The following is a 25,958-nucleotide window of genomic DNA, read 5'->3' as shown; positions in this document are numbered from 1 at the left end:
TTCTGATTATCTGTCTTTAAATGATGAATGAAATGAAAATGTACTACTCAAACCAAATATAACATTGTTAAAAAGACACCAAATGGCAAGTCTACGTGTGCCCGTTATGGTGTAATAGGGAGTAGATGAATGCTGTGCCTAACTTTCTTTTTTTTAATGCTTCAGAGCAACTAGAGAATCATCACATTGAAATCATGAATTTCTCACCTTTATATAGCACTGAAAATGTTCCTCGGGCTAGGGAATCTATCATAACATATTTGGATATTTTTTTTAACACGGTGTAAATGTTTGAAGGGAAACCATTGCATTGATTACAAGTTATTCATGGCTCTTAAATTCATTATAATTTTATATTTCTATTTTTAAAAAGAAAAATTGTTTACAGGTATGAATGCATCTTTTTTGCTTTAAATAACTGAATTATTACGTTATTATATTTATAATGAGTGGTTATCAGATTTTTTTTTACTCTCATTTCTGTAATGCAAAGAAAGGGGGAATAGACACATTACAAAAACCAATATCTGCAAACATAATTACACGTACACACCCTTTCAGTTCCAATCACTGCTACGTGTGTGAGCTTGCATGAATGCATATCTGCCATTTACTTGCCGTCTTGTCCCTTTCAGCTACAGCTTTGACACAATTCTCTGAGTAACCCAGGTGGAAAAAAGGCTGCATTCTGTAATCTCAATTACATTTATCTCAGTTAAAAGCAACATGAAACAGCATGGGGACATCAGCACAGTGCATCCATGTTGCACGTCCATGCATTTTTATGGGACTGGAGGGGTTCATTTTTCCCTGTGGTAGTTTTTTAATTGTTGCAGGTAGTTTCCTCATTTCCTGTTCCCTATTAGGAGAACTTTGCTTGAGCTGTCCTAAGAGAAACTACCCAGGGCAAAACCAATAGTTGATAATGTAATATCCTGAATGCAACCTATTTAGCAAACAGAATCAGCCTAGGAGGATCAATTCAAGTTGACAGCTTCCGGGATCAATTATGCAACATGTAGACTGGCAAACAAACAAACATGTGCAAAATAGCAATCAGGGACTTGATGAGTGAACTCTGGAACACTGAAACGTAACTTCGACCAACTGCCCACCAGTGGCTCATCAGAAAATTGGCCCAGCAGCCACTGTTCTGGAGTTGTTTTGTCACTCATGTAACTGCTCCAAGCTTTTCTTATTGACTTTTTGAATATTAAATGCACAGCAGCAGTAGAGCCTACAGCTTTATGAACATTTGAACTAGGAAAGCTTCTAGGGACTTCAATAACACAGGCTTCAGTTCTTTGTGGATAAATGTATTGTATGGGCCACCAGAGATTGAGCAATGTTTTCAAAAGGATATTTTAATATTGATAATATCTCTTTAAACAAGAATATAACAAAATGAGACATTTAATATCATGCCAGGATTATAAATAGGTCGGAGACTCAAACACATTTTGTTGCTCAAATAATTATGAAGCAGGTGTTCTACAGTGCAGTCAATTCTGCTCCTGTTTATAACTTTAGTTATTATTCCATTAATTATAATTGAAAATCCCATAAAGCTGCCTATTATTGTTCTCACTGAGTCCAGCTTTAAATTAAAGCTTTCCATTTTAAACACACACACACACACACACACACACATTGCAAATAGCACTTTTGGGCTTCTGGTTGTTAGATCATTTGTCTGAGTGATCCAGTTCATTCAGTCTTTCAAACATGTTCAACCACTGCACTCCCAAGGGCGGGGACCTGCCACTTTGATTGCATGTAAACCAACAGGCACACCTTCCAAGGGGAGCTTTATAAATAATAAATAGTAATGAAATATCTGAGTCTTTGAGAAACAAGAAAAATAAAATTTCTGTGTCACTTAGAAAGAATTCCAGCACAGTCTTATAATCTGTCACTATGTAACTTGTTTAGAGATTTTTTTAAAAAAGAAAACATTAGGTTTGAATAGAAGCAAAGAGTCTTCTCAAGTATCTTGAGTGCCAGAATGTTCTATGCAAGGTATTCTTGATTTTAAGCAGCAATCAGCCCTTTTCCATCTTTTTCCTCATTAGCAATCAGATAAAGAAGGAGATGTTGACCTGCCTCCCCCACAGTCCATGCGTTAGGGAGAAAGTCTGAAATAGGAAGACAGATCCACATGCATAGACTCTCCCACACAATTTAGAACCCAGACTCCACAAGGCTCTAAACTCTGCAAAGGTTCTGGACTTGGCTGGCAGGGAGAATGCAGTGTGGAAACAACAAACGCTGCAGGTTAGGATTCACAGCCAGAATGGTAATACCAAAAAATAGTAGCATGAAACAGGAAATGCAGTGCATGCTTAACTTTAAGCAGCATGGGGAATCCTATCCACATTATACCAGTTTTTAATGGTATAAACTTTTTTAAAAATAGTTTATTCTATTAAGGAACATACAAAATGAAAATTAAAGCTCATATCTAATTTCATAGAGCAGGAGCAGCCAAATGTAGAAATACTATTGGCTATGCTGGTTGAGCATGATGGCAGTTATAGTCCAAAAACATATGGAAGGCATCACATTCCTTAATGCTGCCACTGGGTATCTTACAATACTATACCATGTGTGTGTGCGGGGTTTTTTTACATTGCTTTTCAGATTTCCCATTTAGCATCAGAGAATCTAAACAAGTACCACAGAGTTTTCTAGCAATGCCAACTTCAAATTTTAAGGGCCCTCAACATGGGCGTAGCCAGGATTTTTGCTAGGGGGACAGGTTTTTGTTAGGGGGCAGAACATCAGAGTCATATTAATTTTGGTTGATTTAGGAGGGCAGCTGCCCCCCTGCCCCCCAGCTAAGCCCATGGCCCTCAAGCAAGATGACATCAGTAGGTCTCCTAAAAGTATGAGGGGTGGACACTAGGCCCAACAACTGATAGCAGAAGAAGTAGTACTTTAGGCAATTCATCGTATTCATTGTTAGTAGAGATGGGCAAGAGTTCTGAGACTGTATGATTGATTCATGATTTTAGCAAGCCCTCCCCCTTCCCTGAAAGAAAACTGGGATGAAATCGAGAAAATCCTGAGCTAATCTGAGCAGCAGATTAGTTGCTCCACAAAGCCTCTCTCAATTCTCCAAACACTTTCCTGTTTCCTTTCCTTACCAGGGGAGAAGCAATGGCAGCTACTGCAAAAGATAGGAGAAAGAACTCTCTCCCTCTCTCTCTCTCCCCCTCTCCCTCCCTCCACAAGCTGTTAGTCAAACATATTACAGTGGTACCTTGGGTTAAGTACTTAATTCGTTCTGGAGGTCCGTTCTTAACCTGAAACTGTTCTTAACCTGAAGCACCACTTTAGCTAATGGGGCCTCCTGCTACTGCCACGACGCCGGAGCCCGATTTCTGTTCTTATCCTGAAGCAAAGTTCTTAACCTGAAGCACTATTTCTAGTGGAGTCTGTAACCTGAAGTGTATGTAACCTGAGGTACCACTGTAAATTCTTACATATCATGAGGATATGCCAGTCAGAATGTTGCTGTGTTTGATTTCACTGCCAGATTAAACTACGGGAGAGGGGGAGCTTAACTCCCCTCCCACTGCCCGTCTGGTCCCTGTCCCCTCAAAAAAGCAAACGTTTTATCACATGGTATAAACTTGGAGGGAAAAGTTTAGTTTATTCATTACATGTTATATAAGGAAGGTTAAGTGTCCCTTCTTGTATAAAAAGAAAAAATGATATTCAGAGCCCCTGACCCCTTTCAATTTGTGTTAAGAGACTGATTATACCTTGTGAGCTTTCCATGTTATTGCAGAAGGTTAGCTGACTGCATTGTATCTCCCACTTAATGCAACAAGGTACTGCAACAACAAATATAAAACATTAGATATAATGTTGATCCTAAGATGTTCCAGAGGGATGGACACCTCTGAACTGAATATAATGCTCTCTTTCATTGAACTGAGAATTATTTGAAAGAGGAAATGACAGTACATAAAAGGTGAGAATTCAAGGAGGCTGAAGGAGTAAGTCCTTTTAGATACATAATGTGTATTGAAGAAAGTGAGTGTTCCTTCAGTAATTATTATTAAACAGCAGCTACCCTTGTGCTTGTCAGTCTTGTTTTTACAAAACTGGAACTTCTTCATCTTCTGGATTTTATTTCAGAAAGCCCAGCAAGCCTGGCATCTTCTGAGCATTTACTTTTCCTTTCTCAAGGGCTAAAAAGGGTAAAGGGACCCCTGACCGTTAGGTCCAGTCGTGGCCGACTCTGGGGTTGCGGCACTCATCTCGCTTTATTGGCCGAGGGAGTCGGCATACAGCTTCCGGGTCATGTGGCCAGCATGACTAAGCCACTTCTGGCGAACCAGAGCAGCGCATGGAAACGCCGTTTACCTTCCCGCTAGAGCGGTACCTATTTATCTACTTGCACTTTGACGTGCTTTCGAACTGCTAGGTTGGCAGGAGCAGGGACCGAGCAACGGGAGCTCACCCCGTCACGGGGATTCGAACCACGACCTTCTGATCGGCAAGCCCTAGGCTCTGTGGTTTAACCCAGAGCGCCACCCGCATCCCTTCTCAAGGGGTAGGTAGTAGCTAAGTGGCTGAGCACAAGCTTTGTATGCAAAAGCATCCAGGTTCAGTCCCTGGTGTTTCCAGCTTGGTCTGGGAAAGACTTACACCTTAACCCTTGAGTCAGTGTTAACAATATGGAGCTAGATGGTTCAATTGTCTAATATTGTATGAGAGCTTCCTATGTTCCTCCTGTTGGAGACTCAGTTTAACATTGTGTTATAGGGTTACAGAAGCAGGAAATGGCCAAATGAATGAATGAATGCTTAAATGAATACTCCAAGTACACATAGAAGGTTGTATCCAACTATGGTAAATTCTACTCAAAGTAGACAAGTTAAAATGAAGCCTAGGTTACGCAGGGTGTTAAGGGAGGGGCAGTACCTGAGGGGGGGCACACATCATAGTCCTTCTGGGGTAGTTTGTCCACCTTTGTTTCCCACTCTGCACTCAGATCTCACCGGTGGCTCCTAGAAGCTGCCAGAATGGGATAGTGACCACACTCCGGTTAACGGCTTCAACTGACTGACTACATCTGGATCCAGCCCAATGTCTTCCCTTCTGAAACTTGCCTGATTTTAATGGATTTTCCTTGCAGAAGAGAAGGAAGAATGGCCATTCCAATATACTTTTGATACTTAACTCCTAACATGTTGCCCAATAAGTTTTACTTGTTGCCAGTGTTACTGTTACTGCTTAGAATAACTAAAAACAACAGGAAACCTAAATAGGTTAACCAAAATTTATGTGAGCCTACAAAGCTGTTGTGAAAGATTGGCCATGATCCAGTAAGCCTACTGTCCTCCTGCATATTGAATTGCCCTATTGCCTGCTATGAAAGATGAAACAATTCTGTAAATAGACAGAACTTTGGGTCACGGCTATTGTCACAAAAATCTGAAAACTGATGATCCAGAAGAATCAGTAAACTGTTTTAAAATCAGCTTTGCCTACATTATACATTGCTCAGTTATGCCAAGATATAATAGATGCCCAATATAATCAGCACAACAGCTTCCTGATTATCTGCCTTTAAATGAAGAATGAATTGAATAAGTGACACTCTTCTTTAATATAGCATAGTTAGGATGTGAAGCAAAATCCTGATTTCATGTTCTTTCCACCCAAACATGTATTTTATTTTAATTCACTCCTGCAGTTGGTCTGCTGCTTGTTTTCCCTTCATCAAGATAAGCACTGATTGAACTACCTAAAACAGCATTCATCTTCATTTCTGCTTCCAAACAGCTCTAAAGGTGTTAAACATTGTTTAAATTGTTCTGTTTTCCCTTTCTGTGTTGCCTTGTTGATAAAAAAGAAACTTTCATTTATAAGAGATAGTGTTGGCAATGACTCAGTTTGCACTGGCACAGCATCAAGTCTAGTGTGAGTAATGTGCTGCAAAGGAAGGAACATTAAGGATGGAATACATTATTTATTGGCAATATTGCTATTATCTTTTCCTTTTGCCAACTGTGATAATACAGTTGTGCAATCAATAGCCTATTGGAAAGTCACAGTTGCCTTCATCCACCTCTACAATAGCCTCAGTATGGGCCAAAACCACATAATGTGAGGGCCATTCCTGCAACCAAGCTGGCACAGTATATATGAAAGAGCACTGAATAGAACAAGGCAGCTTTGGCACATGGTGAAATGACCAGCTGATGGTTTCACCATACGCCGCCTTGCAATTCATCTCATCCCTAGCCACTGGCCATGCTTGCTGGAGCCTATCCAAAGCAGCTTGCAAAGATAAAAGTTAAACACATACAAAATAAATACTACTAATATGGAGAAAAATTAAAACAGATTCAAAGTTGCAGTAATATGCAATAATCAATAACCCTACCATCCCCAAATTGAAGAAAGATTTGGCAATTATGTGATAAATGTGAATTGAGATGCTTGCTGGACATATAGTGAAGCAATTGTGTGTGCATGTGTGCACTCTCTCTTTCTCTTTCTCTTTCTCACACACACACTCACACACTTCCTCACATGCCAGATTAAGTTCAAATTCACTCAGGAAACATATCATCCTTGCAAATGCCATCATGAGCTGGTGCAAACCCTGAGGTGAACAGCCTTCCACTGAAGGCTAGAAGCAGTTTGAAAGTTGTAAGCTATGCAGGACTTGGCATTGGATATTCAATGGTGCTTTTTATCTACAGGCAGTGGTCATGGAGATTTATCACTCATGCTCCACAATATTGTGCAAACTTTTATAGAGCTAACTTTTATAGAACACTCATAGTTGCCAAACCTAGCATAGGTTCTACTTTCAGCTGTATGGATTAGTCTCCTGCGATCATAAAAGAGGATGCGAGTTAATTGACATTATAACTAGTGCTTCAGAAATGTGAAGTTCATGGGTATGTTCAGGACTGTGTTCTACTAATAGATAAGACCCCACCCCACTCCCCATTGCCACTGGTTAGGCAGGGGAGGGAATGTCGCCCAATGGTAGAGTATCTGCTTTGCATGCAGAAGGTCTCAGGTTCAAATTCTGACACCTCCAGGTATGGCTAAGAATGAGAGATACCCTGTTTCAGGCATGTCCAAAAAGCTGATCTTGATCGACTCGTCAATTGTGGGACTGATTTTCATCAATCGCAGGCTGAGAAAGAAAAGCCTTTCTCCGCAGTCTAGGATGTAGCTGCAGCCGCTGTTGCCACCAATCCCATGCAAGCCTGAGCTTCTCCTCTTCCAAAGCCAGCTTGCCTTCCTTCCCCGCTGCCCACACTGCCCTGCACTCTTGGGGGTTAGAGCACCGGTGGTGGGGTGAGGGGGATGTTGTGGTGCCCTGAGGAAGGGCTAGGGTGTGTGAGGGGGGTGTTCCCACGGGGTACTAACTTAGGGGTGAGGGGCGATAACATGAGTGGACTCCTGCTGCGCTCATGTATGGCGACCTGGAGGGGGGAAGCTCGCCACTAGTTCAAATGCAAAGAAAGGAATAAGAAAGGAACCCCCCCCCCCCATCCACAAACAGTGAGGAAGGCAAAGAGCAAAACACATGGGGGGAAAGCCATGAGTTTGAACGAAAGGCTTTAATGCAACAGAAGGAGAAAGACAAAGGTGGAGGGAGGGAGTAGGGGTGCTGACACAAAGTCAACTGCGATTTAAAGCAACAGTAGGGGAAAGACTGTGGGGGAGGGAGGGAGAATGCTGAGAGAGAGAGAGAGAGAGAGAAGCACTGCGCACTCTGACTGGCTCCTCAGATCTGTGTAAACTAATACAGTGGTAACTCAGGTTACATACGCTTTAGGTTACATACGCTTTGGTTTACAGACTCCGCTAACCCAGAAATAGTGCTTCAGGTTAAGAACTTTGCCTCAGGATGAGAACAGAAATCATGCTCCAGCGGCGTGGCGGCAGCAGGAGGCCCCATTAGCTAAAGTGGTGCTTCAGGTTAAGAACAGTTTCAGGTTAAGTACGGACCTCCGGAACAAATTAAGTACTTAACCCGAGGTACCACTGTATAAAAATATAGTTTGACTTTTCTCACTTGTTTAGTTACTTGTCCATCTAATAATTATTTGGATCTGTCATGATGATATCCAAACATAACTACTGTATCTATGAAATAAAGAGATGATAGGTAGATGTGATAAACTTAAATGACTTCGGAGGGGTGGTAGATCACGGCCAGTTTTTGATACTGGATAGTAATCACAGCCTACTTGAAGTTGGACATGCCTGCCCTATTTGAAATCCAGCAGAGCCCCTGTAAGTCAGTATAAGCAAAACTTCTCTAAATGGACCAATGGTCTGTCTGTCTTAGGAACATGGGACTATGTACTATGTACTATGTAGTAGTGTGGAGAAAGGGAGTATCATCAAATTACACAGCCAATTGGGTATTGCTCCTTCTTTTCCAGTGCTGCCCCACAAGAGTCGCCTATGCCTCACAACTGAAGAAAGGAATGATTTTTTAAAAATATATAAAACCCCAGCCAAAAATATAGTTATATATTTCTCAGATAATGAACTTTAATTTTGTGTTCTGAGTTTTGTGACTTTCTGATGAGAATATCTTTCTTTAAAAAAATACTTCCTACATTCCACTTTTTGAGTCCAGTTTTGCATTGAGCAGTGATCAGCACCACTGATGAAGCTATGGCTGGTAGTTTTCTTTGACATTCATCACTGTTTTAGAAAAAGAGAACCAATTAATTTTGAAAATATATCAAAATATTACACACAACAGGAAGAAAGTCAATTTTAGAATTGCTGTTCACAATGTAGTGCTGCCTGAGACTACAATTCCCATCATCCCTGACAACTGGTCCTGAAAGCTAGGGATCATGGGAGTTGTAGGCCAAAAACAACTTGAGGTTGACGAAGCCTGTGTTACACAATCAAGAAATGAACTGAGTTCCACGCAAAATTCCACTTTGCTGAGTGTTACCACCCACCTTTCTCCATTTCAGGATATATATTTTTAATGGAGTGTAGATTGTTAAACAATCATGAGGCACAAACTGTTGCTGATCTGTTTCAAATAATCCAGAGATCTACCAGAAATATATACTACAGATTTAAAAATAGATTCTTTGTCAGCCTACATGTTTTCCTAGAATTTGCTCCATCACATTGATGGCCTGCACACACAAATCTTGCTCAACTGAATGCTCACTTTGGCTGTACAGCTAGTGCCTCTTGGCACCTGCTGACTCTTTGATTTATTAACCTGAGGCAGCCTAAAACTGGCCTAACCTGGCAAGATATATGCCTATGGTAGCCTGCAGGCAGTTGGATGTGATGAACACAGTCCTTTATATCACATCGTTTCTGCAAATCCAAAAGAACAGGCCAGAATCTCATGCCAGTTTTCTTCTGCAGCATGCTACCCAACAGTACATGAAGAAATAATTACAGTCTGCCCTAAGGATAATGATTATGTATTTCCATCTTTCGGTGGACAATGTGCTTTACATATCATTTATCTTTGCAGTACCCCTATTGTGTATAGACAATTGAGGCTGAGAAGATGGTAAATTTGATCCTCTAAGATCACGCAGGAAGCTTTATGGCTAAAAGGGAATTTGAACCTGGATTTTTGCATCCAACCCCAGCATATCTTCTCCTGTTGTATGCTCCCTGAAACATGTTTTCTGACCATATTCTTTCCTTTACTTTAAGCTACAGAGTTTAAATAAATGAGAGCCTAATTGCTCCAAAGGAAAAGGGCTTGATTAAAGAAATGTACCAAACCCCTCACATAGCTTAAACCTAGGGATTAGATGATACTATAGATCAAGCTGCTTTGCTAGATTACTATATGCATTAAATTGCCAAAATGGGTTAACTGTATTTATTAAGTTGTCTTGTTCCTTCGTCCACTTAAAATTACATCCTAAATCCATTTAATTTTTATGCAACTTAGGTGAACACTCATAGCGATACTGGTACCTATGAGCAGTTGTTTAAATGTGGAGGATGTAAAACAAAAAAATAAGAAATTGGGAAAGCGGGTGATCAGGACATGTCAGATTTATTCTATGTTTTGTTCTTGTTAATTTGTATCCCCCCAAAGTATTCAGGTTGAAATCTGTGACCAATCGCATTGAAAGGTATATTTAAATAAATAAGAATGAGATCTAACCCTAGGACAAGTTACAGGGAACCAGGCAGAGGGCCTTATCAGTAGTGGTGCCCTCCCTGTGGAACACCCTCCCACCAGATGTCAAAAAGAACAACTACCAGACTTTTAGAAGACATCTGGAGGCAGCCCTGTTTAGGGAACCTTTTAATGTTTGATGTATTACAGTATTTTAATATTTTTTGGAAGCCGCCCAGAGTGGCTGGGGAAGCCCAGCCAGATGGGCAGGGTATAAATAATAAATTATTATTATTATTATTATTATTATTATTATTATTATTATTATTACGGGACAAGGGTCTGTTAATATTGTCCACTCAGGGTGCAGTGCTGCTGGTAGCTGCATGCTTCTACACTGACACTGTATTCCTCCCAAGGAAAATGTGGGTGAAGTTGCACCTAGCAGGACTGAACCCTCCAGCTCCCTGGAGTGTGGTTGGTACTAAGGAGTAGGAGCCACAGCATCTCCCCACTCCTCCAGCGTGAATCTATAGCATTACTTAAAAAAATTAAAATTAAACTTTTTAAATGAAACTCCCTGAATTGATTCAAGGCCAGGTGCTGCTTGGGTGTTCTCCAGATTGGCTTGGGTCAGGTCAGGGTGTGTACATGTGCAGAGCCCTAGAAACTAACAAAATGCATTATCTATTTATAATTCCCAGTGTTTTTGTTTTCTTAGAATTCCTGAGCAATGTGGGTTACTTTCACCTTGTGTGTATGTGTACATACACACATATGTGTCTGTTTCAGACCATCTACCTAGCTCAGTATTGTCAACTGGCAGTGGTATTCCAGGGTTTCAATCAGAGGTGTCTTCCAGCCCTACTTGGATATGCTACAAACTAGGACCTTCTTCATGCATGCAAGGCATGTATGCTATCACTAAGTCATGACCTTTCCACAGTAAGAACATCACTGAGGATAAGTATTGCTTTCTGAACAAGTTGCAGGGCTGAATCTACCCAATCAAATCACCCATTGTCTTACTTCAACATTGCTGAACACTTTTTAGACACTGTTTTAAACCATCACCAAAATAGGTACTGCTTTAAACAAAAGCTTTAAAACAGTTTTGTTTACCGTATTTTGAAAATATGGCATCTATGAGCTACCTATTCTGATTATTGTTGTCTCATTTCTGTTAATTATATTTTCATATATGGTGTGAGTTCATCAATTCTGCACACACATATATACGTTGGAAGGATAAATTTAATGACCATAACCCTCAACCATCCCTGTATAACCAAAGAGCAAGATGACTAAAATATGTTAGCTAAAATGATTTCCATTTTATGTCATAACTCCCAAAGTGTTAATTAAAAAATTGTTCTGGATCAGACTGAAATACAAGATGCTATTTCCATCCTACAGAAGAGAAAAATACCTTAAACTGGATGCCATTCATGAACAAGTGCAGTCCCTGTAGTTATTTCAAAAGTGACTTCCTTTAACTTTCAGACTTCACTTTACCGGAGTACCTGCAACTTGTGCACAGTGATTGATTATTCAGCACTGAAAGTCAGAAATCTCTGTCTGTTGCATGACAGAATCCATTTTGAATATCAGGATGGGGGGGTGGGGAGTAGCAGAGCTTGTGTCTGTGTACTGAAGACTTTCTGGATAAATCAAAGTAAGCCCAGTAAAGCTAAATGCAAATTTTGCCTTGTAGACATTTCTTGTGTGAGGAAGATGCTATGCTTGGCTACTCTATAGTACCTGCTGCTAAGTGAAAACAAGTTAATACTATTTGGAAGCATGTGTAGAATCACTGAAAAGGGCAGCAAGCATTATAAATTCAATATCAAAACAGCTCAAACGGCACAAAAAAATAGTGTACTTTGAGCAGCCTTATCCAGCCGGTGCCTTCCAGATGTTTTGGTATACAACTCTCATCAGCTCCAGCTGGAGCTGATAGGAGTTGTAGCCCCAAACATGTGATGGGCACCAGGTTGGAACGGGTTTTGGAATTGATAATTTGAGGACAAAGCTGACAAAATGTAAGTAGCACAGTTGTCCAGGTCTTTTAAAGCCAGAACATTTAGGATGTCTGCTCCTTATCCTAGGCATTGTTTCTTGGCTCATAATTTGAATACATGTAGAATATTCAAGAGAGTACTCTTCTCCTTGTTGGTGTTAATTGATATAATCCTGACTGACTCCATCAAAGCTCAGGGAAATGATTCAAATAAAATATGCATATGCAAACTAGCCACACTTAAGGTATGTTCTTTTCTTCTCCCTCTTCTTTTTGACAGCCAACAGGATCAGTGCCGTGGCTATATCCAAGGGGATCTCTGCTTTTGTCTGCAAGGCTTTTAAAAGCAGTGGGCAGAAGAGTATTGGCTGCTTTCTGGGCACACTTGAGAAGTGACAAATTGCTTCAGATATTATCCTCCTGGTTGCCTGAGATAGTGTTCCAAACATAGTGAAGCCTTTTATTGACTGTAAAGTGTGATACTAATTATCACTTAACACCTGTATAGTGCTTTTCATCTTCAAAGCATTTTACAAACAGTGACTAATTAATCCTTGCTGCATCCCTAGGAGGTGTGTGTTATTATCCCCATTATACGGATGAAGGAACTGAAGCAAAGCAGATTAGTGCCTCTCTTAAGACCACCAAGAGTGTCAGTGATGGAAGGGAAGTTCCTCAGGAGTTACTCACTGCCAATCTTTCACTCAGACCTCTGGGCCACAGCTCTGTGGGTAATTGATCTATCCACAGCAGCAGCTTAAGTTAGAAACTAACCAGCCATTTTAAGAATACTGCTCTTGATACATCTAATCCTCAGCCAGATGCACAAATGAGGTTCCCTGGAAACCATGTCGCAATCATATAGTAACAAGGAGAACTGCCACACTCCATGCTGCAAATAAAATGGGTGGAAATCAAGCAAGGATTTAAACATTGAGTGCTGCTGACTGAAAAGACCCTTAACTTTTTGCTCTCAGCATGAAACTATTGGGTCAAGGAAAACACACATTCTATTCCATAGTCAGTGTGTTGTGTGTGAAGGACAGGATGTTAAATCCACTACAACAACAAGGCTTATGAAAAGAAAAATAATTGTAGCGTTTAAAGCCTACATCTCTTAAGAATGAATCTGCCTGAGCGACTTGGTAAGCAACATTGGTGCAACTGTGCCTGGGAAGAGGCCTTGATACCACAGCTCAACGCAAGGGTGAGGCAGTATTGTGTGCTAGGCCAGTAACACTCTCACATTGCCAACCAGTTTCTGTCTTTCCTCAGTGCTTAACACAGCAGTATTCTCTGTGAGTGGCTCTTCTCACAGCTTTAGGTTCAGGCACCTCAGGCTGAGCTCTGGTTGTGATGTCTGACAACAGACACTTGTTTCTTTTTGAAGTATTATCTCCGCATATTTGATTTTAAGTCTTTGTGATTCCTCAGCTGTTTTACAGTCTACTCTTCCACACTATGCTGAATTTTTGAGATGTGTAGTGACTCCATCAGAGAAACTTGGGAGGGGCAGCTTGTATAACATAAGGTACCTTCAAAGTATTATGGTTCAGCCCAACTTATTGCCTGATGTGGTGTATAGAGCAACTTGCAGAAAGCTTCTGACCCCATTATCAAACTAAGGTTAGCTGCCCAGGTCTAATCCAGGTCTACCAATGTATGGCTTATATAGCCTTTTGAAGCTCCATAATCACACACATTTTATGACATTCCCTCCAATAGCAAATTCAGGTGGTGATGCCAATCAGACAAATAGAACCATTACTACTACTACTAATTAAATTTCTTATCTGTCCTTCACTATGAGGTCCCAGGTCAGGCTACAATTTTAAAATATAATAGTAAAAACATTGTTTTTTAAAAAATTACAGTCAAAAGAATAGGGTGGGCCCTAAAATATGTATCTCTTCAGGATATGTCCATCAGCAATGCTGAAGGTATTTTGACTGTCTAGTGACTTGGTTATTTTGTGTATCGAGTGTGAACTTATAAAATAAATTAACTTTGATGAGATAATTAATGATTTTGCAATGTGATCTGCCAGGGAATTATTAAAAAAATAAAAAATAAAATGGTTACATAGCATTGGTCTATTAGAGTAATTTTTTAAAACGTCAGACTAAAGGAAAGGCCTTCTGAGGAGTGGAGCTTACTGGTCTTCCTATAGTATCTTGCTGTTACTTTCATTAGGTCCAACCAAAAAATTACAAAATATTCATAGAGCTTTGTTATGTTCAATAATAATATACAAATATAGGTGCTGGGGGCATGGTCAAAAATTTCCATTATGAACCAAAGTATAATTTAAGAAATATAGAAAATGTAATAATTAAAATAGAAACATTTATGAATGAGACTATATGAATGGGATGGGATGGTGGTATAAGAATGGAAGGGGCCATTGTTACATGTTTGTACTGGACCCAAAACATTATGGCTACCCCCTGGGAGTTGGATTGAAGGTATGACTAGCTGACTAGAACCCTTAACAGGACTCATAATTGAAGGTGGGGGTTCACTGAAATGTTTTATTCCAGATATACATCTAAACCCATAAATCCCCAAATATTAGAAAATGCAAGGCAATTCTCTCCTCCAGCCTTTATGCTTTTCCGCATACATTTTTCACCCTTCTTAACATTGTTCTCATAGTAGTTATACTTCCCATCCACATAGACATCTTTCTCAGACAGCAGAACTTAATACAGATACCGCATCCCTCACTCAAAATTGACAGAATAATAAAGAGCTTTTATCCACCCGCACTATTTCTTTGTACACCAAGGTGTTCAAAGATCTCTAGACAACCTGGTTTTTAAATAATAAAAAAAGGAAGAAGAAAATTAATATTTAACCAGATGATTATATTCTGTCTGCTTCATTAATTTTTTATTAATCTTGTGAAAACATTGTTGATGGAAAGGATATTGACAGTTGCAAAAAATCTTCTGTTAAATGGAGTCTTATTATTCTAAGCAGTAGAATCTAAGCAGCATGAAGCATCTTCACGACGTTGTTGGACAAATCCTGCACTTGGTTTCTAAATGGCATCAACAGTAATGGGCACTATTACTGCACAACTCAGATTTACTTCATAGGATGTTTATCTAGGTAATACAAAATTACAATAAAGATGAAGAAATTTTAGAGCAGCATCATGTAAACAATATCTAGGGTTGCCATATGTTCAGGAAAACCCGAACATGTCCTCTGGGTGGGCGGGGGCAACATGCCCACCCAGGCAGATTTTTACATTTTAAAGGAAATGTCTGGGGTTGGGTGGGGGGTGTGGGCTTGGGCTTGGGCTGCTCTCCCCAGCTCTCCCCCAAGCCCAAGCCCAACCAACCTGCCCGCATGCCTCTTTTCCTGGCTCAGGCTGGCAGCAGCTAGAACTCTTTTTTGCTCTTCAAGATATGGCAACCGTATGTGAACAATATGCTTCAAAACATCCAACCTTCAGCCAAGTATCTGTAAAGGGTTGCAAACTTATGTAGCTGGGCCCCATCAGCAGAACTGACTGCACAGTAATAAAAGTTTTGTTCAGGACTTTCTGCTAGGGATAGGCAAAATATGGCCTCCCAGAACTGAAGCTGCTAAAATTGGGGTCAGGTCTGAAGTGGGGTTGGGGGTATGAAATTGTCCAATAGTCTAGAATAATGGCTAAACAAGAAAATTCTCTTTTGATTCATTTTGGCTCAGGTAATCTTAAATGAGACTATTTAATAGTTCATACTTGTGGATGAAGGAAGCAGTGGACCAAGAGAGGAGGACAGGAAGCAGTAGGCTCAGGGTTATTGCTTCCTTCAACTACCATATATTAAAATAATACTAAACAATAATTAAGAAGAAGAAGAAGAAGAGTTTGGATTTGATATCCCGCCTTTCACTCCCCTTCAGGAGTCTCAAAGCGGCTAACAATCTCCTTTCCCTTCCTCCCCCACAACAAACACTCTGTGAGGTGAGTGGGGCTGAGAGACTTCAAAGAAGTGTGACTGGCCCAAGGTCACCCAGCAGCTGCATGTGGAGGAGCGGAGACGCGAACCCGGTTATCCAGATTACGTGACTGCCGCTCTTAACCACTACACCACACTGGCTCTAGTCCAGAGCCATGTCACTTTATTCATAAGTAGAATAGAGGTTGAGAGCCATTTCACAGAATATTATCCAGGGTACTCCCAGTTCTAACCCCTTGGATCAATTAGATTGGATATTTTTTTCTCCTTAGAAAACTCTAGAATAGGGATGGGGAACCTGTGCCCCTCCAAATACTGTTGGACTGCAACTCTATCATCCTGATGGCAGTTGCAGTCTAGCAGTGTCAGGGAGTCTACAAGGTCCTCTTCTTTACTTTACTAGAAGAGCACATAGGTTATACAAAGATAACATAGGTTATACAAAGATAACATATTTATATCTTTGCACCTATAGGGTTCAACAATAGAGTTAAATGATCTTGCAAAATGCTGAACACAATAGGTAACATCCACACAACTAAAAGACTTAGAAAAGTACAACTTTTTCAAAGTATTATAACAAACATATATGGAATTAGGGTATTGAGTTTTAATTATACAAAAGCTCCAACTTTGTTTCTAATTAGAAAGCACCATAAAGGGCAGATTTAAACTCTAGTATTAGTTATTGGAACCAGCTGTAATCTGCCAACATCTATTTTATGAGCGGTGCAATGTGTGTTTCTTTCTTTTAGCTTCTACTGACAAGATTAAACCTGACACCATAATGCAGGAACAGGACGAGTCCAATACTGCAAACAATTTTATGTTTTATTATCTGTAATATTTGCATACTGCAGCAAGCAATTACACCACAATTGTGCAGAGTCCAATCTCCGCAGTATAATGACTTCTTGATTATCTGTCTTTAGATGATGAATGCAAAGTCTCCTCAGCTTTTGAGCAATGGATGAGATGTTGCTTGTTACCACCTGAATCTCATCCCATTTTTAACATGTAAAAGATAGACTGAAAGTGTAAGCATTCCTCCTGTCATTTCATCATCTTTCCACCCTTGGTTACAGGTGTTGGAATATGTGGCTATGTGTTATGAATTTTGTTTCAATCTTAATTAGAGCTCATTTTAAGGGGAGGGGAGTCTCATTTTAAGGGAAGGGTGACAGGAACATTGGGTTAATGTTATAGTTTCAGTACTGTGTTATATCAAAATCTCTACAGACTGGTAATCTATATGCTCTTTGTTCATGGAAGTCCGCCCAGCACCCTCTCTAAAAATGCAGAGATCTGTCACTTCTAAGGTATATCAAATCTCTGCCCTTGGCACATCTACTGTTTGGTGGACAGACATCTTGTTTTAATATTGTTCATCACTAGCTCTTCATAGCTGCCTTTTGTATCACAAGCTGATAGTTTTAACTAGTGATTTTCTGTTTTCTAGACTCAAGGAAGACATCAAATCACTTCTGTGAAATGTTTTTGGAGTGTAACCCCTGCTGAAGCTCCTGTAAGGTAATTGTTATGAATGACAGCAAGTGTGTCATGAATGGAATTGCTGAAAACTGTTTCTCATTCAGCCAAACAGCTTGTCAATTGACTATCCATGTGTTATAGCAACCCCACCCCAACAGTGCCATCTTCCTTCAGTCTTGGTGATAAATTAATCTCTGAAGCTACAATCCTATCCATAGTTGGATAAGAGCAATTGTTGTTGAATAGAGTAGAACTTACATCTGAGTAAACATGCATAGGAATCAACTTCTTGAATAATAATTTTTTTATAATAATAATAATAATTGTATTTATACCCCGCCCTCCCCAGCCAAGACCGGGCTCAGGGCGGCTAACAACCAATAATAAAAACAAGTTGATTAAAATACAATTTAAAAAAGATTAGAATACAACATTAAAACATTAGGATGCAGCCTCTTCACAGGAGGAGAAAGGAAAAAGAAAGAGGAGGGAATCAAACTGAATCTAAGCCAAAGGCCAGGTGGAACAACTCTGTCTTACAGGCCCTGCGGAAAGATATCAGATCCCGCAGGGCCCTGGTCTCATGAGACAGAGCGTTCCACCAGGCCGGAGCCAGTGTTGAGAAGGCCCTGACTCTGGTTGAGGCTAATCTAACTTCCTTAGGGCCCGGGACCTCTAGGGTGTTGCTATATATGGACCTTAAGGTCCTCCGTGGGGCATACCAGGAGAGGTGGTCCCGTAGGTACGAGGGTCCTAGGCCATGAAGCATTTTATAAAGCATTTTCTTATAAAGCATTTTCCATGAAATTCTTAGTGGCCACCATTATAGGTTCTTTGCCTTAAATGAGACAAACTATAGCCTTCCAGATGTGTTGGGGGGGGGACAATTCCCATCAGCCTCAACTAGCATGGCTATTGGGCAGGAATGATGGAAATTGTAGTCCAACATTATATGGAGGGCCACAGATTTCTCTCCCCTGCCTCTAATGACTGTATGGGAGGGGAAAGATTTTCTGGTGTGGGAATGCTAGAAAAAAAAGGTCATCTTTAAATATCTGCCAAGTAAGTATTTTGTTTTGTTTTTGATGGGAAGTGGGGAGAGAACTTGTCACAGAATTGTGGATAAACCAACCTGTAGAAGTATTTAACTCATCTCAATTGCTCAGAGAAGGGGACTGTACAGCAGATCTGTTATAGAAGTATGTTATTCCTCAAGACAATCTGGGGATCTAGAGACTGAGCCGATGTAAGCTTGGGGTGTTGTCGAGCATGCTTTACTGTACAAAGTATACGAAAGTGCCATTTGCAATCATTTTGAGTTTACGAAAAGGATATGTCAGATAGATCTCCAAAAACCTACTGTTTTCTTAGGTGGTCACAGACAGATGTGAAAATATAAGTACAATTCTACACAGCTTTATAGAAATAAGTATTATAAACGCACGTCTGTTCTTTTCAGAGTTGCACAACCCCCATTCATTTAAATATGAAGTGCTTCCTAATGTTAGGTAGCTGCTGGACATGTAGGAGTTAAAACTGGCGGGTTTAAAACTGATGAATAAACAGCTGGAGCTTGGCAAGTTATCACCTTGATCTCCATACAACAGCTCTCCAGCCTGTATTCCCACCTTCTGCCCATGTATTATTAAAACCATAGGGAGCAAAATGTAACTTGCCCTCATGGTTGGAATAAGTTTCCAGAGGTTACTGTATTCTTAGAGCTCTGGAGGAGAGAAAATCAATATTGTGATCCATCAAGGGATTATGCTTTTGCTTGGCTGACACTGTTAATTCCTATGTTCCCTTTGAAGTAGAGATGTGGAGTTTGGTACAATCACTCACTGTGTGCCACCTAAAGTAGGAACAAAGACTCCAAATTTAGTGTTTGACCTTTCCCATCAACAACAGGGAAAAAAATGGTTTTGGTAGCAAATGCTCTTGTTTAGGCTTTGGCAGACTCTTAAATACAGCAAAATGTGAAGAGGGGCAATGATTTGAAGTTAGCATTTTGCTATGTTAGTCAATGCTATTAATCATTATCATATGAAAGTGGCTAAATTGAAAAATGTCAACAAAATAAACATGAATTGGGTGGGAGATAATTTTCCATTTTGTTTTTCCACACCTCTGCAGTAGGATATACAGGAAGTAATTACTTCCTATTATTGTAATCATCATCAACATTGTTAAATTTCTATACTGCATTTCATCTGAAGACCACAGGGCGATTTACAATCCAAGATACCTGAGTTGTTTCTTTTAGGTATGATTGGTGAGGAAATAAAAAAACCAGATCAAACCTTTTTCCAATATGCGACAGCTGCGGCGAGAATCTTAATTGAACAAAAATGGAAATCCCCCGATATGCCTACGATCGGAGAGTGGCAAGTGAAATTATATCAATACATAGAATTAGCGAGATTAACACAGAAATTAAGGCAAAATAATACTACGAAACTTAAAGATGAATGGAAGAAATTTTTAATTTATGTTGAGAACAATATGGGTATCAGCAATACAACAGCAGAAGTTAATTAATACCGTCGATGTTAAATACTATTGTAAGTTCTACTGCAAATATTATGTACCGACTGTGTAATCCTGGACCAAGTTGAACGGAAGTCTGTCTTTTTACTGTTCTTTTTTTTCTGTTTTTTTCGTTTCTTTTCTTTTTCTTCGGAGTGTCGTCTTTTTTGTAACTTTTTTTTTGCTTATTGTTTTCCCACCTTTTAATGATATGTATATACGTATCTGAAGTTTGATATGTAACGTGAATCTCTTTTCTAATAAAATAATAAATATTAAAAATAATAAAAAAAATACAATCCAGCAAGCCTGCAACTTACACACATTTAACTTGTGTGTATTCAGCATTAAGCGTGTGACAAATAAAAAATGCAAAAAATAAAAAGTAGGTGAGCACTGAAATTGAAATGGATAGCATTCACTACAACCTAAGTTTGTCCATATTTCTGCCCAGATGTTCTGTCTTCTATAGAGCTCTACCCATTTATGAAGCAAGATATGTGTGCCCTTTGGCATGCTACCCTCTCTCAGCTGAATTTATCTGCCAACATATTGGTATGAGAATAAAATAAAATAAGAAATAAAGAAATCTAATTAATGAAAATTACTGAAGGCTAGTGAAAATATCCTTAAATGCTTCCATCAACCCTTTTCCCTCATCATGTGCCTCTCCAGGCTATATAATTGCATTTTAAGACTCTCTCCTCTGTGACCTGCTCTTTGTCTAAGAAAATATCTGATTTTTACTTGACTTCTACCACCCACACCACCTCTTGAGTCGTGTATCCTGCTGAAGTTATTTGGATGGGAATTCTTCACAGCAAGCTACTAATATTTATAACCTTTTGGTTGTCTTTGATCCTAAATCATCTTTTAATTACCATTTTAGTTACACTAGAAAAAAATTATTCTATTACTTCCAGAACACAGCAAGGATAGAGCTGTTGCTGTCTCAAGAGGACACAGTTATTTTAAGGACTTTATTACTAATTATAGATGGCTTATTACAGATTTGTTGTTCTTCAGCTGTCCAGAACATTTGTTTACTCAGAGTGCCTCGGATATGCTCCAGCAAACTTGTAGATTCATTGTCAGTTCTCTTCATACAAGAGAAGAATGGCATTTAAGCTACGAATTTTTGTTTGTCTGTATCACCAGCAGTTGTTGTATTGAATCCTTGATCTAGCCTTTCATATAGCAAGGGAACTAGCTAAGGCTGCAGCCCCACATTGCCATGTGTACATGCCAGGAAAAGCAACATATAGCAATCCTGGGGTGACATTTCTACTGCAACTTCAGACACGGCTAAACAGAGGGAAGCTGCTTTTCATTTTAAAATTAGCTTGCTTTGTCAGTCATGTGAGAAGTAGCGCATTATTAGAATTCTTCCTGCTTATCATTCTTCCTGCTTGTGTGCATATCGTTTTCTAGGATTATGAGCAGGTTTCTTAGGCATTGAATAGAAATAACTTCAAGCACAGATTAAGGTGGGGAAAATGTAGCCTACCAGATGTTTGGTAGCAGAAAGACCACAAACTTATTGTGAGAAGAAGAAAGAATGGGGGGGGGAGAGATTTGAAATTCTGGGGAAGTTTGACTGAGTGTGCTTCCAGGTGAGCTGTAAGTTTGCACAAGATTTTGTAGTTACCTTGCACTTTCTAGTGGAATTATCCCATCATCTTTTTGACCGCAAAAAGTCCAGTAAGAAAAGTGACAGAAAAATTGCATTGGAAAGTGCTGCAAACCCAAATACTGGCAATGCGGTAACACCTCTCTGCAAACGCATGAGCAGGAACTCTCAGTAAACATGTAACATCACATAGCCATTATCAGGGCTTTTTTTTTCAACCAGAACTCGCCAAAACTCAGTTCCGGCACCTCTCAGGTGGGCGCCATTGCCATTCTAAGAGAACGAGGGTGGTATTCATGGTGAGTTCCAGCACCTCTCTTTCTAGAAAAATAGCGCTGGCCTCTATTCATGTTTTGTGCAAACATATCAGAATGAATACTCAATAAATAACTCATCAGGAAGGTCCCTTGGTGATCTAATTCCAAGTACATACCTTTTCCTCACTTCTACGGAACCACAGCATACTCACAGATCCCACTCCCACTATTGCTTGATTACAAAGGCTGCACCCAGCTCATGCCAGTTAGGTTCCAGTCCACATAGTTGGAAATACAGTACGGTATTAACCTCACATGGGTTGGTAGAGAACCAATGGCGGACATCCATTTCTGAGAGCCAGTGTGGTGTAGTGGTTAAGAGCAGTAGTCTCGTAATCTGGTGAACCTGGTTCGCGTCTCCGCTCCTTCACATGCAGCTGCTGGGTGACCTTGGGCCAGTCACACTTCTTTGAAGTCTCTCAGCCCCACTCACCTCACAGAGTGTTTGTTGTGGGGGAGGAAGGGAAAGGAGAATGTTAGCTGCTTTGAGACTCCTGAAGGGGAGTGAAAGGCGGGATATCAAATCCAAACTCCTCTTCTTCTCTTCTTCCTGTCACACTGCAATATTTATTACAGACATATCTCTTGTTACGTCCGGTTCAGGTTACGTCTTTTCAGGTTGTGTCCCACTGCGACCCGGAAGTACCAGAAAGGGTTACTTCTGGGTTTCGCCGCATGCACAGAAGCGGCGAACTGCGACCCGCGCACGTGCAGACGCAGGTTACTTTCTGCTCATGTTGCAAACGGGGCTCTGGAACAGATCCTGTTCGCAACCAGAGGTACCACTGTACCATATTTTGAAAGCAATCTCTATCCCACCTTTCTATCACCTCTGTACTACAGCGCCTTTCTGCTTGTTCCATTCACCTGCACAGTCATGGGTATGATTAGATCCAGAGAGTTTAAACAGCCTCAGCAAGAAAGACCCCAAGAGGCAGTTTGTCACTAGACAAAACTGTAAAAGCCATTACAGGGGGTTGGACTAGACGAGCCTCGGGGCCCCTTATGATTCATTCTCAGCTTCATACTGGAAAGGAGAATGGGTAGTTATAAATAAAAACATTTGCATCGTGATGTGTACGAAAGAAGCCTTACACATTGCTTCCCTTCCCCTGTTATAATTTTAGTGGCTGTTATGGAAGGGGTGAGGATTTTACTGTTGCATTGATATTCTGTGTGGTAGTCCACTGACTGGCATTTATCAATCTTATTTCAATTTACAGGTTTAACTATTTTTTTAAAAAATGCATGTTCTCTGATGTAGCTTCCAAAATACTCCTAGTTTTAGTCTGGAGGTATAAACGAAAATAATATAATGATGTAATAAAACCTGGAGTAAAGCAGTAACTCTGATGATGTACCCTGCAGCCCACAGAGATTGCTTACAGAATAATTGATTCCATCTTTTACACAGATTTTGTTTCCTTCTTTGTGCAGATCTTATTGATGAGTTTTTCCGACTCTCACGGTGTTACTAATGCAGCAAAGACTGTATTTGATAGATATCCTTCAGATAATTTTAAATATATCTTTGTACCTGTGAAAGTTCACTGTCAAATGAATTTCTTACACTTAGTACAGAGTGACATTTAATTTAGATGTTCAAAAATATAGATTATTGGATCTTGAGAGTTATACCTTGGTCATTAATGAGTGCAGAAGTGACATATGGTTGATGTTATTGTTTGCAGAATATCATACTGCCAGTGAAAATAACTATTAGAGGCAATCAAATACCTCCCAAAGGCATAAAGAAATCATTGCTTTTTGTGGCAATCTTGTGATTTATCCAAAAGGCACTGTGTTATGGAACACCGGGGAATTTGAAAGACAGCACACCATAATCTTCAGGGTCATGACCTCATAGATTAACAAAATGATGACTTTGTGTTGTCAGGGTAATATTGTTCTTAAGACACACTATTGGCAAAGTGGGCTAGGCTGCTGGGATTAAAACTATGAGCTGATTTACATCCAAGGCAAAAATCTGAGCATAAGGGTCTCTCTATCAAGCAAATGACAGAGTTATAAAAGATTTTGCTTTGTGTTCAGCAAGTTCATTTAATGCAAGAACAAAGCATCAAAAACACAAACTCTATTAATAATCTCAGCTCTCTTCATTTGTTTTCTCAAAAGCAACATCTGTTTGCCTATCTGTTGTGTTTCTCTCAGCTTGTGGCTTTTCCAAGGAGTCAGGTGGCAACAGGCCTTTCACCTTTTCCCTCTTGTGCTTTTTTAAATAAATTACTGTGATCTGAAGTGGTGCATGCTATTCAATTCAATTTCAACAGTTGATGAGATGGGGAAAGAGGACAGGATTTTACTGGGTATTTTTTTATATTGGAGTACTGCACATTGAACTATTGACTGGTGATACTTTCTAAGATAAAGGGACTTCCAGGATATGCTGAGGGGATGTTTTCTTTAAAAACTGGTGCTCACCCTGAAAGAACTCCTGCTGAAAACTAAGGGGGGGGCGTGTAGTCTTGTGCTTCAAATTGTCAGACTGAACACGTGGCACACTAAGCAGGTTAGGTTTTGATAATCCAAAATGCATTTTATCTATTATGTATCTATTTTGTTTCAAAAATCAATTGTAGGTGTTCATCTCCCACCCATCTATTTGCCAAGCATCAAAATCCATCAGTGAGATGGAATAAAGCTACTTAATTAGCATTTGATATACAGCTTAATTAGGTCTTAATAAGGGGTAGTGCATCCTAAAATCAATTATCTTACTCTTCTTAATAAGAACAGCTAATTAGCGGGTAAATCACCACAGTTCCTCATCTATCCTACAGTTTTCAAGAGCCGTGCAAAGGAGATTATGCGGCGCAAATCCTCCACCCACCCACCCTATCCAGCTGGACTAGATTTACAAAGCATCTTGAAGGTGCTTTGCAAAGCAAGCTATTCTGCATTTAAAAAGAAGAATGGAGTGTAATTTATAGAAACCAAAGACTTTACTTATGCAGAACTATGCATGAATTGATGGTGTCAGGTCACACAAATGACGAAAGCAAGCAGGGCCTATCTGTTCTGTTGCCTGGGGTAGTACTGCTGTATGCAATAAATATCTGTCCTTCAAATCATTTCTCTATCTTACATGTTATGTAGAGCTCTGCTAAACTGACATTTCTGTTCTCTCTATCCAAGCTTATGTTTTGGGAAAGGCCTATCGATGTGCTCCTTTTCTGTGCTAAGCCTACTTTTCTACTTGGAAAAGAGTAAAAGCAAAACTTACATTAGGAATCAGGTGAAAGTGGAATTATTGCTGCTGCATGGACAGAAACATGCATGTTTTTGCAACATTTTGCTTCCCAAGGACTTGCAATCATAAAAAGAAATCCAAAGCAGGGTGCAAGGAAGCTGGAAAGAAAGATTACATAGTAAGACTGCAAATGAATGAAGTGCCCATGATTTTTGGAAGGAAGGCAAAGAAGCAAATATTAGTACAAAAGGGCCATTGGACCAGTTACATCATATGTAGTTGGGTAAGTGGCATGGCAGGTCCAAGACGAAGGTGGTTAAACCCAGTAGTGGCTGGATGGGCAGATCAAAAGTGGGACAACCTTGTTATCTGGCTTCCCAGTGTGGAGGAAGTCAGGAACTAAGAGGAGGAGAGGCAAGCTAGCAGGTTGGTCAGTGTGCTACAGGTGCTGTGGCAAAGCCAGCCAACATGAGACTCTTTTCATATCTATATACTAATGCTTATCTGAGCCTTCCAAAAGTCTATGTTTATTGTAGCCAACAAATGAGAAGGAGGCATTGGCAGACTTCATGTATGTACAAGTACATAAAAGGGGAACCAGTCCCATAAAAACTCAATGAAACTGAATATTGAGAGAATGACATTCTAATAATATGCAAACATAGACTCCAGTGGGTGGGAGCTGGCTAAGCC

This window comes from Podarcis bocagei (genome assembly GCF_964188305.1).
Source record: "Podarcis bocagei genome assembly, chromosome: 2".
NCBI lineage: Eukaryota > Metazoa > Chordata > Lepidosauria > Squamata > Lacertidae > Podarcis > Podarcis bocagei.
This window is presented reverse-complemented; position numbering follows the sequence as displayed.